Consider the following 19,172-nt stretch of genomic DNA (forward strand, 5'->3'; position numbering starts at 1 on the left):
TGCCTATTAGAGGATGACGACATTTTTCATATGTTTGTTGCGGGGAAGGGTTCATAACGTTTTGCAGAGGGAGCAGGCTAATTTTTTCCTTATTGGGATACTTGCCATGTTTATCTCTAATATTTTCTGTTTAGCTGAAGAAACCAACATCCAGTCTTTTCTCATTTATCCTCGCTGCGATGACAGCTCCAATGTTACTTTTCAAATGAAATATGAAGCGTGATTCTCAGCTGACACTGGAGATCCAAGCGGTGCCCGTTGTTTCCTGATGCTGCCCGTTCTCTCCACTCATTTCGAGGGCTGAGGATGCCCTGGGAGAGGAGGAAGGACTGGCCATGGTAGAAGTTTGACACGGTTTTAAAGCCTTAGGTTTTGTGGGATTTCAGAGGCTTAAATGAGAGGTAAGAGCTTAAGAAGAGGTAAGAGCTTGTAAATCTGGCACTTTGTCGCTCGTGCTGGAAAAGCCTGCAAACCCCAGCTGTCAAAGTATTGAGCCATGAGGCTTTGGCCCCATCTGCAACTTTCTATGTCCTTCCTTTTCCCTACAAAGTTCTCCTCCTTTTCCTGCTTTCTCAGTCAGCATCACTCTCAGTGATATGGTTGTTTCCTTCCTCCTGAGTGCAACAAAGAGGTTGTGAGTAACCCAGACCCGAGGGTCAGTGTGACAAGGGCAGAGAACTTGCAGCACAAAGCAGGGAGAAGAAGGAATTTCCATGGCGCTTCTCCTAAATCACTGCAGAGATTATGTTGGTATAATTTGCTGTTGATCAAACATGACTCTGAATTTACAAAGCATTTTGACTTGGGAAAATAAAAGCTTAAATGCTGAACAGCTCCGGGTCAAGGCTGGGGGAATGTTCCTGAATATGTACAGACACAGGCATTTGCTGCTTCCCCAGCATTTATTTTAAGTTTGCGTTTTATGTGGCCCTTAAAACCTGTAAGTGCATCCTCCAGCAGGCCGGCCTCAAGCCATGCTCGCTTGTTTGCCTCAGACTTTTTGGTGACAGTAAAAATGAAGCTCTACAGCGTGTAACATCTGAAGAAAAGGGACCGAAGCGAGTGATCTAACTTGAAGTGACATACACATTTTAGTTTTTACCTCTCATTCCAGTTAACTTAGTCCAGATTCAGAGGGCAATGGTGGTGCAAGGTACATGTTAATAAGCCTCTCTCACTCTTCCTTCTCTGTTCTTCTTTAGCAAACTGTACATTATGGCAAATTTCCCATGTTATTGTGCGGTGGTTTGCATCACGCGTGTCTCACATCTGACTTGGACCCTTTAGAAATGGAAATGAGGGTCGTTTCAGGCAGCTGCTCCAAAAAGCATTCTGAGGTTTTCATTTGCTTACCATCTTTTTTTCATACATCAAATGCTTGTTTAGAGGCCAGTTATTCCTAATTTGTTTCATATTTGAAGACTATTTCTATATCCTTTGTAAGCATTTTACAACAGACCTCGCTGGCTCATAATCGCTAACAGATGTCTGTAATATAATACAATGAATTTGGACAAACTTCAGTTTATTCTTTCTTGCAACTTCTCCAGTTCTAACTTCAACATCTTGCTGGAGTTAAAAACAAGCTCTGTTACTTGATTTTAAGTGAATTGTTTATGGCTTCCCCCACCCCTATCAAGAATTATTCCCAGTAATTAATCACAAGAGCTTATTTTCTGTGTAATTAGTCTCCACATTTTTTGCTGTGAATAGGTGATCTCCTAATGCATTGCTGGGCTGACCTTGCCTATGGTTAAGCATAGGCATAAAAATACATGTGTTATTTTTAGTGTTGCTCACTTTTTCAGGGAAATTTGCTGTTGAGGGCTTCTGACTAATTTTAAATCTTTCTGCTTATGGATAAGTTTGAGTTTTTTTGAAGACAAACGTATTCAGTGTCAGCAGCGACAGATGCTGTTCTTGCACACCCAGGTAACAAAATTTTCCCAGTGGATTTGATATACGTAACTCAACGCAGACTGTGTTTCTTGCAGGTGTTAGTGCTCAAAATCTATGACACATTGCATTTTTACAAAAGGACAGGCTACATTAAAGCCAAAATTAATTTGCCCATGTTTTGAGGGTACAATAGACAAGTTTTCTAAAAACCTGTGGGTAATATGTGTTGATTGGCCTATGGGGAAGTTTGCTGTGTAGCTGTAATAGTTCCATAGGGAACTAATAAAATAAACAAGAAGAGAGAAAGCAGTTGAAGCCAATAAGCACTTGCTGTGACGTGAATTACCTTCAAGGCCTTTGACTTGGTCTCCTGTTAGACTTCTGGGTTTGATTTTGACCAGAATTGTTAGAGCAAGGAAATTAAGAAAAGTGAAAAGACTTGAAAGCCATCACTTAGATTCAAGTTATTTGGGTCAGTACAGGAATAACACCTGACATGTAAGGGGCTGCGATATCTGTGTCAGTCAAGAAAGTCTGGTAACCCCAAAAACCTGCAGAGTGGTTGATGCCACCTGTTCCCTTTAGTCTGTATATTTTCATATTGCTTTTAAAATGCATGCCAACATTCTCTCGAAGTGAAACGGTCAGGACCAAGCTTGGGAGCTCTCTTTTCACCGCTCCTGTGCTGTTGGGCAGCTCTTCCAGTGAACCGTCCCTCAGGACTTCTGGTCTTGTTGCTTGGAGACTCCTCCAGCTCAGAAGCGATGTTTGATGATGGAAATCACCTTTAATCTCCCGTTCCGCTCTCTTTCCCTAAGGTGTTTGAAGCCACATGGCATTTCTCTCAATCTGCTATAGCTTTAGTGTATCAAATCAGTATCTTTTACAGCATCAAACATTTAACCGCAGAAAAAGCCGTTTGTGAACCCACTGAATCTGAGAAGCACAGAAATTCTCGAGCACGTGAGCATTTACAGGATCGTCTTTTATTGTCAAGCAGTGGAGATGTGACAACAGCAATTCTGGTGGCACAAGGCACGTGTCATTTGGATCCTCTCTCTTTAATCGTGGTATCGTACGTACCTGGGGAATTCAGCACAAAACTGCCTGTCACCGGGCTGCATCTTTAACCGTTTCAAGGGACTAATGCAACACGCTACGTTGATTCTTCTTGGTTTTCTTGAGGGTTTATTTCATAGCAGGACCACATTTAGTCATCTACCTTGGGGAATAGTCATGAAGCTAAGATTTTCTGCATTTACAGCTATTTTCAGTTTCTTAATCTTTGTCAAATGTACAGGACTGATGCCACTCACACGTGTTGCGGTGCCAGCACCTCTGGAGTTCGGCAGAAATGCAAACAGTCTGAAAGGTTCGGAGGGTATTTCTTGGGATGGACTTTGCTTGGGGGTTGCTGGGCTTGAGAAATGAGACAGGTTTATAGCAGATGGCTGAATTTAATAACTAAATAATGCAATTGGAAATGATATTTTGCTAGAAAATTGGAATATATATGAAATGACCTCAACCCAAGAACAGTGAAAGGCTGTATATTGTAACCAGAAGGAGTAAAGCATTGCAGATTTTTAGCGCTGTTATTCTAACATTAAAAGGAGACACGTAACATTTTGCTAACCTATTTGGGTAATTTTCTTTTGATTACGGAACAGGTATGGAACAGAGAAATCTTAGTTTATAGACTGGCCCCAGCAAACAAATCCTTTACATGCCCAGTGAGACATAATCACTACAGAGCCCAAAACAAGCACAAGCAATAATAATACCTGTTAATAAACTGAAATCACAATTCTGCCTTGTAAAACTATAACAAATATATCTTGGACACATACTCAGGCCTTTTTCAAAATAAATAGAAATTAAAGCAGCCATTTAAAGATGAAAAGCTGCTGGGAATATAGGCGTATGTGAGTATTTTGTCCTCTGGTGGCTGTCACAGAGGAACTCAGCCGAAAGGTTGGGCAGAGCTGCGGTATTTGGGCAGAGCTTTTCCTTCCTTTGTACAGCTCTTACAGCTGTGCCGCCTCTCCAGAGACGTCTGGACGGTGCTCTGGATCTCCAAAAAAACAGGCTCTAAAATGAAGCCTCTAAAGCACTGTTCATATTAAATTCCTCCTGGCAGACCTGGGTGGATGCAAAGTCACAACCTGTCACCCTACACACAAACTATTTTCATTTGTTGGATGCTAACGTTTACTCATAGCTGATGGCAATAAAAAGCCCCTTGAAATACTGGCTATTTTACACTGGTTTTATAAAGATTCAATGTATGTCTCTGTTAACTAACTATTACAACAGAACAATAACTTTTGAACTGTTCGGTTGCACAATGTTTAAACAAGGCATTAAGTATTTGCACAATTCTGTTACTGTTTTAACTAAGGTGGGGACAAATGAGTGAATTCTTATGCTAAATTCCAAAGCATTGTCTCACAAACCGTCTTTCTCGTGAGGTGACGTGTTTGAAAGGATGCAGCAGAAGTAACAGTTGAGAGGAAACACATTTTCTGTGTCTTGCTTGCTATATCCTCCCATTTGTCCCCTTATTTTTGGTGACCGTTGTTCTCTCTGTCCTTTGCAGGAACTGTTTCCAGGGTCTGCTCTGCGCAGGAGCCGTGGACAGGAGATTTGCGTCCTTGGCTCCTTTGGTGAAAACCAAAAGGGGCAAAACACTGGGAGAAGCCAGGGACTGGTCCTACGCTCTCACTCCTGAACAGACAGAAAAGGTGATCCTATTTTTTTTTTAAAATATAACTTGTGGCATCTCTCATACAAAAGATGAAACACAAACAAAAAATATTCCTCACTGAAGGGTTTCCTTCATGAGCGGGGGATTTTATTTACGCTGGAAAATAGGTAGAATTTATCATTAATTCTCTGTTAAGAAGTTGTGTTGGAGGGAGACATTTCAGAGACTGATTTATGTGGGGCATTTTATCTTCACATAGTGAATTTTGTATTTTAAGATCTGCTCAGAGTTAAATACTCCAATCTGTATTTATGCCGGTAGATATATCACCCAATTTCAGCCCATGCCTATAAAGTGGTGTGGTGACGATCTCCAGGCCGCTAATTTTACTGTTCTGCAGGGTTTCCTCTAACACCAGATGATCCAGCCCTGAGGCAGGTTGACCACTCTGATAGCAATCAAGGCAGATTAGTCTTCAGGACCTTCTAAAACCATCTCACAGAACAAATCAAAATCCATACTATGATTTTTTTACTTCTTATTGCAAGCGTCATATTTGGTTGTTGTAGATATTACCCGGATTTACTCTGAGCATTAGATGAATATGGAATAAAATCATTAGAGCAATTGCCTCTAGTTCTTTAATTCATATAGATATTACCTCCTTTACATACTAATGAATGGTTTGTTTTCTCAGCACGTGCCTCCTTAGTCAATGATAGTTTTCTTATCTTTGCTCCATCTCATGATAATCTCACTTGCTCGGTTCTGATTAGGAATAATTCCTTCTTTGTTCTTTTCTGCATCACCGTACGTTCCCAGAACTTCTGAGAAAATGATCTTTTTTCTGGATTAGTCATACTCTTTTTACAAATACATACTTGTTTCCTCACGTAAATGTATAAGAACTATTATGTCTATTTCTCCACATTGCGTAGCTGGGCTTAATCAGCAGGAAGATGGTGGAGTCAAAACTAAAATCTCTCTGTTAGGTTTAAGGATTAAAGAAAATATGGAGAAATAACATCGCTTACAAAGCGCAGATTTCAGCGTGGCCAATGTGGGACTTTTCATGAGCATTATAGCCATTGAAACACTGTTTATACTGAAAAAAATCCAAGTGACAACCAAAAGCTATGATCTCAGCGCCAGCTTTGATCCCATAATAAGACCGACTTAAAGACTTTCAACCGTTCAAAGCTGAAGGAAAAAAAAAAAAAAACCAAACAATTTGTGAAGCAAAGGAGCACTAAACAGTAATTTTCAGTGACATTCATTCCAGTTGGAGAGACTACAAGGAGAAAGTTCTTCAGCTTGCGTTGCTGTGAAATTTCAGTGAGTTTGTGTAATCTGGCAAACGCCGCTGCCGTGAGCTGAACGCTGCCCCAACGCATCGCGCTACAACAGGGAGGAAACTCACCACTTTTATCCTCACCCCTTGCTACAAGCCCTCGTAAAAACGGGGCTTAGGCGTTTGGTCAAAAATGCTGAAATAGACGCTGCTGTTTAGCATTTTTTTCTTTATATTAAGAGATCTATGAACAATAGGGCAAACGAAAATAGGAAATGTTTAATGTCATGCACAGTCTAAACAGCGGTTCTGGTCTGGGAGAATAAACCTTTGGTATATTCAAATGTTCGCTATATTTTTTCAGATTTCTTTTTGAAATCTACACCCTCATCTCTGATTTTACACATCAGCAGATTGACAGGTCAAGACCTAAGAATTTTTACTGATGTGACATTAAATCACTTTGCCTGGAAATGATTGGCACATTAGCACAGATCAGAAGTTTATGCCCAGCTCCAGCACAAACCACAGAAACCACAAACCTGGTTTTTGTTGTTCGGGTGCGTTAGTTGGTTGGTTTTGTTGTTGGTTGGTTGCTTTTCATATCTCAATGTAGACGTAGTGGCATTGAGCAGTCACCAGCCTTCTCCTGCACTTTGTAGAGCAGATCATTTTTTACCTGGTGACCAACCTTTCTAGCACTGTGTTATCACCCACAAAATGCATCTACCTCATTAGCTAAGCTCCTTCTGCCGTTTCACTAAATCAAACTGAAATGTCAGGGATTTGGGTTTGACACCCTCCCAAGTCTTTAAGAAAATGCAATTTATGGCAGAAACCAGATTAATATATTTTTATTTTACAGATGCAAATTTGACATTTTCTATTGGAAGATCTCTGGTTCTCCTGCTGACATTAATATATTTGCATTGAAAGCCTGGGATGGGGCAAGATCTGGTCAGAAGTCGTATGCGATGCATCAAACAAAACTCTGCTGTTTTCCTCTGAAGGGGGAGTTAAGGTTTTAATGTCAGAGTGTCTGTACTGAATCAAAGTTGGCATGAGATGTGTGGTTTGCGTTACAGCGTTCAGGATGGCTTTAATAATTTTTTGAAAAGAAAAAATGCATTCACAATGATGGAATTCTATTCTTCCCGATATAGTTGTTATGAGGTGTCATTGTAACGTGCTCAAGTATTTGTGCTGACATGTCAGATGAAATGATGCGCTGCCAGTTTAAGAGCCTGGTGCTATAAACTTCTATCAGGTCAAAGTGGGCCTCAGATCTGTAAAATGTTCACAACCAGAACATATTGCTACATGTGTATGAAGAAAATATATACATATATATAGAGAGAGATGTAACACACATCACTGAAATACTGTTGTGAATATTGCGTTTAAGATTTCCTTCCTGAGTCTCTGACTGCATCCACTCTTTCCCTTTGAAATAATTTTTAATTGAGGGTACTATTCCATTCTTGGTCCTGTCTAAACAGATCTAGAAGATTTAAGGGAAATTACTGTATGCAAGAAAAAGGGGGGAGAACTTTTTTTCTGTGTCAGACATCAAGATTATTGCAGAGTTTTCCTTGCAAAAAACTCAAACTCATCTTGATGTTTTGTTTTGACTTTTTTAAAATAGTCCTGGCTGACCTTGCTTGGAAAGGTGAACGTAAAAACAATAGCAGGGGAGCGAACGCCGCGCGTATTTGAAGCACAATCATGGGAAATGCTGATGACCTCTCGTTGCCTCCGAGTCCTTTTCCTCCCCCTGGCAAAACCTCTGGCTTGTCTCTGCTGGCTCTTGGTTCCATGAGCCTCTACGATAAGGTAACTGCTGTCAATATTAACAACATAGATATGCTAGTGGTAACAATCTAAGGGCACAATGAAATCTCATCACAACAGGACTAAGATACAGTTTTTAAATGCGTTCATAAGTTGCTGCTTCTGACAGAGACACACTCACTTTTAACAGCAGGTTTCTCTCAGTAGCATCTTCTGGTTTAATTTCTAAGAAATGCTTGGTTAAATACTGCTAATGCTCACTTTCAATAGAAACATTGCTGAATGTAGACTTCTTGGATTTTTCCTCTTCACATTTTAGGGAAACGTGAGGTTAGTTTCAAGAAATCTGCTATATATTGGCTTCTGTACAGACATAGATCGCTTTTAATTTTAATAACTGGACCTTTGTACTGACCTGAGTCAAAGTGAAAGTGTTTTCCAAAGCAACTTGATGTAGCACAGTCACGATTTAAACTGAGAAGTTGACTGCAAGTTACCTAGAGGTTTTCTTCAGAAGGTTAAACATGTATTTTTAACTGTTGTAACTTCACCATAACATACAAAAGGCAGACAGAGATGGAGAAAAAGAAAGTGCTTTAATAGGAGCTGAGCATTTTCAGCAAGCACAGCGCTTGGCCCTGTGCGAACTGCGATTGCAAGTTTGCTCAGAGAAAGCACAGACAAGGCAAAACGTGTTTGTGGCCAGAGAGGAGATGCCAGGGGATTTTAGAAAACCCTTGTGAGAGCAACGAAGTTTTGCTCAGTGATACATCACCGGAGATGGCAGAGCAGGGAGGATGGTGCTTTTAACCAGCGTTTTCTCACAGGCACACATGCAATCCCCGTTTTGCACTTGGAACATTTGTCAGTGCAGAAGATTGGAGATGCAACCTCGATTACTCATCAGAGCTTTCATTCGGCCTTCTAGGTGGAGCCCAGGGTAATGATGTGGGTTTGTAGCATTAACTTGGTGAAGTGCGACCTTGTTTAAAAAGAACTGCTCGGGGTCTGGTTGTAGTGGCAGCACGAATTCTCAAACCTGCACATTTTACTGTAACTGAGGAACTAGGAATAAAAAGGCACGAAGAAACACACTGCATACAAAACTAGAAGGAAATGCCTTTAGCTGTTTTTCAGGAGTGATGTTACAAACTAGACACACTTACCACCTTCTGGTGTGTATTTTTTTTCTGGATGCAACTAAAATCTACTGGAACAGATTAGTTTTTGCTGAGATTATGCAGCTGTTATGATTTAGGTATTTATTTTTAATGAGGTTTTTTTTTTTTCTAGCTTTCTTGTTTCTTATAAGCCGCTTTGCACATGCGTAGTGAACGCAGCATTTTGGAAGGGGCAGAGTAAGTTGGGTTCGGGCATAAAAACATGTTTCTTAACAAGATACTTAAAACGGAGAAGGTTTTGATATAAAGATTTCAGGTCTGAAGGCAGCACATTGATCCAAAGAGGAAATGCCTGGCAATCCCAGCGAACGAGTCACAGGCACCTGCTTTTAACTCAAACAGATTTTTGGCAGGAATTATCCAACTGCTCAGGAGAAGTGAGCAAAGAACATTTTCTTATGCAAATACTGAAGGCACCTGAAAATAGGAGCCTGTATCACGACGTGGCATCGATGAAATTGGAGAAAGGCTTAACTGCGCTAGAGAAGGAAACAGAAATCTGCTGTTACGTTAAGAAAATATGAGAGGGTGGAAGATCAGCACCAAAAATCACAGAATGGAGTTGGGGAAGTCACGTAGCCCCTGTCTCACTGACCGACCCTCCTGAGAGTAACGTTCACTGTTTATCACAGGAAACAACATGGTTTTGTCAGGGTAGAAGTTATAAAAGCCTTAATTTATGATACAGCACCTGATCTTGGTCCACAATTCGTGTGACTCTGGCGTGGGCTGCGTGTGTGTTTGTGCACATTTGCAGCCATACATACATTTCTATACGAGGTACTACAGGTATAAATGGTCAAGTCTGGAGGCAGCTCTATCTGTTGATATTCTTTGTTAGTCTCTGTGCTGTCACACCTGCCAATACAATCCCTCTCTGTTTCATTCCTGAGGTTTGTGCTGTGAGGATTTAGTGTGACAATGGCCTTTTCTAAAAGTTTGAGAAGAAAATTTTAGATATGAAAGCAAAGGTACTATCTAACCTATTGAGAGATTTATAATCCAGCTTGAGTATTAGAATATAATGCTTGCTACTTATTCTGTGAGGTGTTAGGAAAATGGTTTTTTGTTTGTTGGGTAATTTTGGTGTGTTTCCTTCTGCCAGGAAAGTAAAGAGGGAGCGAGTTTAGGACAGTCTAGTTCAGGACAGTCTTGCTGACACTGGAAGCAATTCAGTTTTCCCTGATCAATCTGTCTAATTAAGTAAGAACAGAGAATTGAACAAGATGTTGGATATTCTTCCATTTTCTGAAGCAGCCTGCATAGACTTTTCTCCGACTAAACCAAAGATGTTTATGAAGCCAGCGTGTGTCCAGGGTCTGAAGCAGCTTTGCAGTTATTGATCAGAAAATGGAGCACAGACATTAAATCCTCGATTTTGCCCCTGAGTTGGTTGCTGTCCCTGAGCTGAGAGGTGATGAGAACAACCAGCAGCTCCTCGGGTGGGAGTGCAAGAGACTCTGACAAGCCCCAGGACTGAGTCGCTGTTTGAGAGCTGGACTTTTGGTGAACCATTGTTGGGCTCTGTGGCTTATCCTAAGAAAACAGCATTTTCAACAGCAAACTGTCACTTCGGGGTCAAAACTTAGTGCTAACTCAGAGAAACTGCAAGGTTACTGTGGCAGATATTAACAGTTCGCATACAAAATAAGTCTGGAAGGAGGAACATATCTGAGTTTAACAATGCCTGGTTGCTAAATCTATTTGCTGAGCACCCAGCGCACGCATAAATGAGAAAGGCGTTGCAACAGCACAAAGATATTCTTACAGATTCAACACATTGTGCTGCGTCAGCAAGACCGTCCACTGCTGGCCGCTGTTTCTTTTCTTACAGACCCCCCTGCCCACGCTCTGACTAAACCAGTTCCTGCGTCCAGCAAGATGGGGGTGGTACCATTTTAGGCTGAAACACAGTTGTAGCTCCAGCAAAGGGTCCCCCTTGGTCCCCAAGGAGCCAATTATGCCATTTGGAGCCCGGTGATTTTTTTTAATGTTGACTTCCTTGAAGACGTGTTGTGAGCAGTGATTCATCCCCTGGTTCTTCCCAGTCCCGTGGGACCTGTGAAAGGGTTGTTTAAAATCGCTGCGTTTCATTTCCATTTCCTGGAAGCGCTGGCTGTTTGGGGCAGGTTGCTGGGCTACAGGCCACCGCTGGACGCCTTCCAGGGCCACGCCAGGCCTGCTTTATTGAAATGTTATCTCTCGGGCATAACATCCGGGACATTATCTCCCTGAAAATCCCAGCGCTTCATTCTTGGAGGAAAATCGCTTTTCCTATGTGGGACGCAGGACGCAAAGCTGTCCGTGGGAAATATTTGCAGGGAATAAATATTGGGAATGTGCTGCGTTGCTCTTTCAGGTGTCAGGATAAAAAACTAGTAATAATACTTAATTTTGCTTGTTGAGCAGAAACTGCAGCAAAATGGGAGCCAGGACTCAGAAAAACTGGACTAGAAGCTGAAATAATGTTGGGACAAATAGGGATGGAGGCAGGAGGGTCCTTTATGGGATATAAAGAGTTACGCTTGAGTGAAAGCTTCTATTGAGCTGTTTTGTTTTGCTGTTATTTACATTCATGAAAAAGCAAAGTGCGGAAGCCTAAACCCAGAGGCTGTTTGCTGCTAAGCCGTGCACCTAAAGCCTCTTTGCAGCCTCCTCCTCACAGGATTATTGTTATGATGAGTGCAGTGTTCCTCCCTTTGCTTTCTTTTCCTGTGGGGTAAAGTAATTTTCAGCAGCAAGTAAGTAATTCTGACCTCACCTGTGCCCAAGCGCTGTGTGTCGTGCACGTGTTGTCTACAGCGTCGCTGCTGCCCAGGGATCAGCTCTCCATCCCACCAATGTAGTTTTATTTTGGGCCAATTCTTCGCAAGACATACAGCAGATAGGGAGCTTGGGGTGCTGGGAATGTTTTTCACTTTCTCAGTCAAAATATTTTGGCACGTGTGATATTTTTAATAATCATAACAGATCTGCTTGAGCATAATAATGTAGCAAGTGGAATTCAATCAATGCTCAGCAAGAAAAGCAGAGCTGGGCATAGCAACAAGAAAAGACTTGAAAATACAGATTCTAGGCAAAAATTTATACAAGGACGGGGAATTCTGATTAGTTTGCAGTGTGACTTTGGTAGATGTGAACTCCCTTTGGAAAATCGGACTTTTCGGCTCCTAAGTGGTGCAGATTTTGAACCCCTGACTGTCAAAGGTACATTTTTGCTTAGCGTGAGTAGCTGTGACATTTGTTCACTAAATCATCTAAATCATCTAAATCTAAACAGTAAAACATCTACATCTTATTCAGACGTACAGGTCTAGATCCTCAGTCACACTGAGGTGCCTTTCAGGATCCAGGACTGAATTCTTGGAGAAGTATATACACGCTGTTCTGGTCTGAGGAATGACCCAGGGCAATGCTACTGTTAATGACACCCCTTGTTCCACCCCTCTACCTCCAATGGATACACTGACTCTCTAATTCCCTGGAATAATCAGATTTTAAGAAGTTATAAAAGCACTAATTGTTTGTTTCTTCTCTTTTTGTGGTGATACAAATGCTCCCAGGCAGCACAGAAAATCCATCCAAAATAGCAGAGTCGTTACCCACGCCTGGAACCACTCCAAGGACACATTCCCCAAAGAAATTAAGAGTCAGTTCTTGTTCACCAGCAGGTTATATGTAAATTGGATAGCAGGGCATTTAATTGGAGATCTTGGAGCCCCAAAGCACTTATTGTTTAGAATGTAACTATAAGCTGGAAAAACTGTGATTTTCTAGAGTTTGCCAAGGGAAGCAAACACCCCAGATCTTGTACGGGGGCCAGGATGGGATGTTATTACTTGGCGTCATTCTCAAAAGCCTGATTTTTATCTATTCCCTTTCCTGAGTTCCGTTTTCTCTTTCCATTTTACATTCCCTATAATTGTACAGGTTGCTTGGCATTTGTTGTTCGATATTTGGAACAGAAGCGTCCCAGCAGTTCCCTGCTTTGTTGTATTTGAATGCTGTGTGGCTGCGACTCTCATTGTAGATACGGCACATGAGCTGACTGCTCAAGCTTCCAGAAAAAAAAGCATTTGCTTTACAGATAACAGAAAAGAAGAAAAATTTGTATTTTTATTTCTTCTGAACTAAGACTGAATGACCTATTAGAGAGCAGCGTAGCAGAAAGGGACATGGGGGTCCTGGTGGACAACAGGATGACCATGAGCCAGCACTGGGCCCTTGTGGCCAGGAAGCCAATGGTACCTGGGGTGGGTTAGAAGGGGGTGGTCAGTGGGTCAGAGAGGTTCTCCTGCCCCTCTGCTCTGCCCTGGGGAGACCACACCTGGAATATTGTGTCCAGTTGTGGCCCCTCAGTTCCAGCAGGACAGGGAACTGCTGGAGAGAGTCCAGCGCAGGGCAACAAAGATGCTGAAGGGAGTGGAGCATCTCCCGTGTGAGGAAAGGCTGAGGGAGCTGGGGCTCTGGAGCTGGACAAGGGGAGACTGAGGGGTGACCTCATTAATGTTTGCAAATATATGAAGGGTGAGTGTCAGGAGGATGGAGCCAGGCTCTTCTCAGTGACAACCAATGATAGGACAAGGGGTAACGGGTTCAAATTGAAACACAAGAGGTTCCACTTAAATTTGAGAAGAAACTTGTTCCCGGTGAGGGTGGCAGAGCCTGGCCCAGGCTGCCCAGGGAGGTTGTGGAGTCTCCTCTGCAGACATTCCAACCCGCCTGGACACCTTCCTGTGTAACCTCATCTGGGTGTTCCTGCTCCATGGGGGGATTGCACTGGATGAGCTTTCCAGGTCCCTTCCAACCCCTGACATTCTGGGATTCTGGGATTCTGTGGTTCTGTGAATCTCCGGTTCCCATGCAGAGCCTGGTTAGGTCTGTGTGAGCGAAGCGTTGGCTGTGCAGGGGAACTCTGAGCGGGGAGCTGGTGTTCACCCAAACTCTGGGGTTTCTCTTCAGAGTCTTGGGCTCCGTTTCAAAAAACCAAACATCTTGTTCTAGCTCGGCAGGGTGTCTGCACATCTGAACGGCGTGTCATCAAACAGAGCCTGTGGGAGACGTCCACGGCCAGTACAACGTAGGGTGATTCACCTTACTCATCCCAGGGACATCGTGGTTTATATGTCCCGTTATGGTAATTTAAATATTAATCTTATTGGGCATTTTGTTCCTGATGGAAGCAGAGTTAAGGTCGCAGCCTTCCCACGTCACTTTGATTGGTTTCTTGTGTTCTAGTACTGCCGGTGTTAAGAGGTGACCGTAATTCAGGGTTTGCCTAAACGGAAGAAGTTACTATATAAATAAAACAAGTTGTAAGGGAAAGGTTATACCAGCATAGCACAATTTCCAGTAAGAACCACCTCAGAACTTTCGCTTCACCCATTTTCTTATGTTCAAAGAAGGTATTTGCATACAAGGCATGCAGTATATACAATGAAAGGATGCACAAAGGCCACTAAATCATCCTCTCCACCTCCCCCGTGTTGTTGGAAGAAGGTGAGTCCTGTAGGTCTCCTTAGAAACAAAGTCTCTTAACATAAGGTAAAATTTTCCACACTAACAAAGTTTGAATGAGCTCTAATTGAAAGTCTGGCCTAGGGGTGACGTTCACTTTAACCCACGTTTATTCAGTATTGATTACCCCCGTGTACAGCGATCGTGATGTGCCCACGGTGCCAGGAAACGTTAGTGCAATATTTCAGTTAGTCACCCATATAACTTGTATTTATTCACTTGTCATTTATGTGGGAGAACATGAATCTACTTGATTTTTTTTCTAATGCTATGAATAATATTTATGAAGTTGTTTGTACTTCAAAACCACAAGGTGGTAAACTCCGAGATATAAAAATGCAAAGAATTGTAATCTCTAAGGAATGAAAATGTGAAATCAAGTGTTGAGCAAGATGCTTCTAAAGGTAACAATATATTTTCTGAACTATATTACAAGTGATTTTCTTGCTGTGCAGAATAATTTTTCATTCACTCTTTGAAGGAAAGTAAAAAAGATAACTGTGCATTTCATCCCCTTCTCCAGCCCCTTATTTAACAGATGCTTATGCAGAATATCTTGTCTTTATTTGATTTTTGATCATCAGTTTGCGGAATTTTTTCCTCCCCTTTCCAGGTAGATAAACTGCTTGTTTTTGATTATTTGCCAATGAGGAAAGAATGATGGGTTGTGGTGTTTGGTTGGTTTGGTTTTTTGTTTGGTCTGGGGTTTTTTTGGTGGTTGTTTTTTTAACTTCCCCCCCTGCTTTTTCTTCTAAATGAGAGTTTTTGTGATTTCCCCCCCCCTCCATGGTATCACTTTCTTGGGGTCACGAAACAGAGCAAAGCCTCATACTCTCAGTAACAAAGCTGGACATGTGGAGTCAACTCCCAATTATTGGAATGATACCAATTTTGCATTTCTTGGTTTTATTTTGAAAGGTCTCAATCCAGTAACAATGTTTCACATAACAATATTCTATACCTGTAGCTGACATGGTTATGTTAAAGAAACTAATAGGTGAAACTACATCACGCTGCTTTTATTTGCTGTGCCTTGTGGACAATCATGCAAGATCGGTGGATTTTGAGAATATCTGCTTATGCTGTGCCACCTGCTGCAAGTGTTGCAGCTGGAATAAGAATTCATGTAAATGCTGGAGCAAGGGAACAAAGGGGAAGTGACCATAAATCAGGAGACCAAAAATTGATGGCAGGGTGTCTCCTGGAATAACAATTGCTGGATGATAAGAGTGTGTAAAGCCGGCAACAGTTATCAGGGTGTTGTTGGGAAAGGGCTCGTGCTCCGCAGCGTGTACCGAGATAAATGTGACCTCAAGCAGGAGGTTGCACAGTGGAAGAGGCTTTTCAAATAAATACACTTATAGGTCACAAGTGGAAAGCGGTTGCTGAGATCCAGGGCTTAGGAGAGATGGTGAGAAGCGAGTTGCACAAAGGTGAGAGGATTGAATTGCAAGGAAGGATCAGATGTATCAGCAAAGGAGTTAATCACAGAGCTCAGGAAACAGCGGTGCCACCGAGTAAAGCTGTTTGCTTGGAAAGTTCTGCTCAACTCTGGGCTGCAGCCTCGAGAGAGAAGGAAAGAAAAACAACCCACCTTACCCAGGTCCTGGAAGCCCTCCAGAAAAACTCAACAACTTGAGCCTGATGAGCTGCTGGATGCGCATTAAATATTCAGCCTTGAGGGGAGAGAAAAAGGAGTTTGACAGGAGATCTGCTTTTGGAATACAAGGAACTAAAGGAGATTTAATACAGAGCTAAGTGGGGACACCACAAGGCTTCATGCTGCAGTTAGAAAGGTTCTTGTTGGACACTTTAATTGCTGGGTGGTATAACATACACCAATTTAAGAACAGAACAGTATGTGTGTGGTGAGCTATGCGCATTATATATTTCCAGGGCTATTGAGGGCAGACTGCACGGCTCGCCATGGAGTCAGTGGGCATCAGCGTGTTCCTCCCGTCCGTCTCTGCGTTTCTGTAGGCTTTCATTTGAAAAGAATGGAAAGTTTGGTGACACCGAGTGCCGTCCCAGCGCTGTCACTTGGGCTGCAGCCAGAGAGAGGGACACGAAGCCCGTGTCGAGGGTGTGAACTTCCCCCGTTCCCAGGGCTGCCGCACCAACCGTCGGGCGTTTTACTCAAAATCAAAGCTTCCTGCTGAAATTGCTGGGCTTAGTTACAAAGCGCTTCATGGCCATCACACTGAAAATAGAAATAGAGTTTTTAAAAGTTTAAATATGAGAATGCATCTTTCAAGTGACGAGCTATTCCATAAATGCTTTGGTTCAGTGTCTCTCAGGCACCTATAGGTATTTTTTAATAGGTTAACCGAGCAGATTTGGCTGTTACAGGTACAGGCCCACTTGTCGCAGGGAAGAGCGAGGGGTTTTAAGTCATTTTAGGAAATACAAAGTGCGATCTGTCTCCATGAGCGCCCTTAGCAAAAGCAGCAATAAAGCCGCAGCGCTGGGAGCTGTGCTGTGTTGTGTGACTCAGCGGAGCGGGGAGGTGTTTGCTTTGGCAGAGGATCCTTTGAGCCTCAGGAGATTCCTTAGGCCGAAATCTTTGGTCTCGAATAGATTTATGGTGCAAAAATGCTTCCTCAGCCTTTCTCCAGCTGTTTACAGAAATTAGACGTGTCTTAAGAAGATTGCACACAAGTCCAATAATATCTGAGTGGCACAGGACATGGGGAGCTTTATAATAACACGTTCCTTGCCACTTGAAGTGATAAAATAAATGTTTGCATGCCTACATATGACAGATCTTTCATAACATGTGGTTAATGCATGTTGGAGGCAAAGCATAAGATTTTTCTTTCCGAGAACAGATAATAGTCTAATGATGGTGAAGTAAATTAAATCATGTTAAATGCGGTTCCTGCTTCTTTGCAATTTTGTCATATTTTGAAGCACCTCCACTGAAGACAGTAATAACTAAACTCTGAAAGCTAATCGTTGCTTCACGTGAGTATTTACTATCCAGAGTGTTCAGTGGACTTGATTGATCTGGGCAATGCAAAAAGGTGAGGCCGCAAGCACAAGAATTTTATAGCTCCTATAAAGTACTGTATACAGGTTTTGCTCAATTTTATGCTGTTAAACTAAGCATTTGGTATCATATGGCACTTTAAGTACTTTGATTTATGCTAAGACAGAAATTGCATCTGTAATAAACACTCTAAAGTATGAGTTTAAGAGCAATCTACTGTATTTATTTGTGACATAAACGCTCACCTGCAATGCATTGGAGAACCATCTCAGACTTAACTCACGCTGCACATTGCAGCCATTAAGCTTCAGGCACAGCAAGGTCATTCCCAAGGTGAAGATGGAAGCGACTGGGAAGAAAGGGGTGGCACGGCAAATATTTTGAAATACCAAATGGAAAAATATTGGTTTTTCACCTGTTAAATATTCTGGATACATGAGTGTAATTTTTTATTCTACTGTATAGGGTCCTATGTTATATCAAGCGAGGCAAAGTACAAATCCAGTCTTGTTTAATATGAAATATTTAAGCATACAGCCATGAAAATAACATGAAAACCCCACTGACATCTTTGAAAATAAATGTAATAAAATTGCAGGTGTTTCAGGTTTATGAAAACTCCCTCAAGGATGAGTGGAAGCACAAGAAACCCTCATTGTACCAAACCAGGCTGGGCTTCATGTGAAGAACCCTCCTAGCGTCACCTTTGCTATTTTGGTATTGAATTAACTATGCTCAGTAGAACCTGCTTAAGCGCAACGTAAAGTAAGAATTTTTAAAGTATTTAGATAGCTTTTTAAATAGTTTGAATAGTTTAATCCTTCCATCTTTGCATATTTTTCTACGATAGTGAAGTTTAACTTTGCTGCGTAGAGCAGCCTGGAACTGGTGCGGATCAATTTATGGAGCTGGCTGTGCAGTTCACTGCTTTTTGGTGAGGGTTATCTTCCTTGCCCCAAATTATAATGTCTGGGGAATTCCTCTGGTTAGGAGGAATTTTAGGGAGCATTTTCTTTCTGAGAATGATGGTGGGAAGGTAGTTTGAGGACTCTGCTCTTATATTTGTGTCCTGGAGGGAAACTCAAGTGTGTGCATGAACAAAATACCATTTTCTGGGGATCAGTGGGACCTGGGAAGGTACTGGGTGGCACAACAACGGTGTCCTGGAATAATGGGGCTAGTTAGCTAGGAAAAAGGCAACATTTTTTTTTCCACACGCAGGCTTTCACCCTTTTATCTGCGTATATAAATGATCTCCCTTTAATTATGTCCCCTGCGCAACCCGAGGTGATCTGCCAGGCGTTACCTTTGAGCTCCCTCAAGCGGCCATGAAACCCCCACGTTTATTGCACAGATTTGCAGTTCAAGACCGTGTTTTTCAGACCAACTACAGTAACCTGACAGGGCTGCTCTGATTTCAGGGAATCTAGACTAATTTGGGACAGCTGAAAACGTGACCTCGTAATTTCTCTTTTGACAGATCTGTTAAAAGATCTGTCAAGTGAAAAGTAAGTATTTTATGCCCAATAGTAATTTGCAGCAGATATACTAGAAGCACATAGTAACAGTGTGATTTGAAAACTTATTTTGATTTTTCTTGAATGGTTACTGATGGAATTAATGATGGGGTAGCTGGAAAACAAACCTTTTGGGTCACAGAATGTCAGGTAGGACTCAATGCTTTTTTTTTCCTATCATCCTGAAAAGTTAAATAAATACTTAAATAACAAGTATTTCTGCCCTTGGTAAGAAAATAATCAAAAAGCACCCTCTGTCACTTAATGCTGTGTACACAGG

The 19,172-nt window shown here is 41.9% G+C and overlaps 1 long non-coding RNA gene across 1 annotated transcript; it reads left to right on the plus strand.

The window, feature by feature from the left end:
• The first annotated feature begins 212 nt into the window (after positions 1-212).
• Positions 213-18,067, plus strand: LOC309441901. The gene is made up of 3 exons (XR_014184495.1): positions 213-401; positions 4,499-4,643; positions 17,983-18,067. It is a non-coding gene; the product is annotated as an uncharacterized lncRNA (long non-coding RNA).
• Positions 18,068-19,172: the final 1,105 nt, after the last annotated feature.

Source organism: Streptopelia decaocto (genome assembly GCF_964273445.1).
Source record: "Streptopelia decaocto genome assembly, chromosome: 6".
Taxonomy (NCBI): domain Eukaryota; kingdom Metazoa; phylum Chordata; class Aves; order Columbiformes; family Columbidae; genus Streptopelia; species Streptopelia decaocto.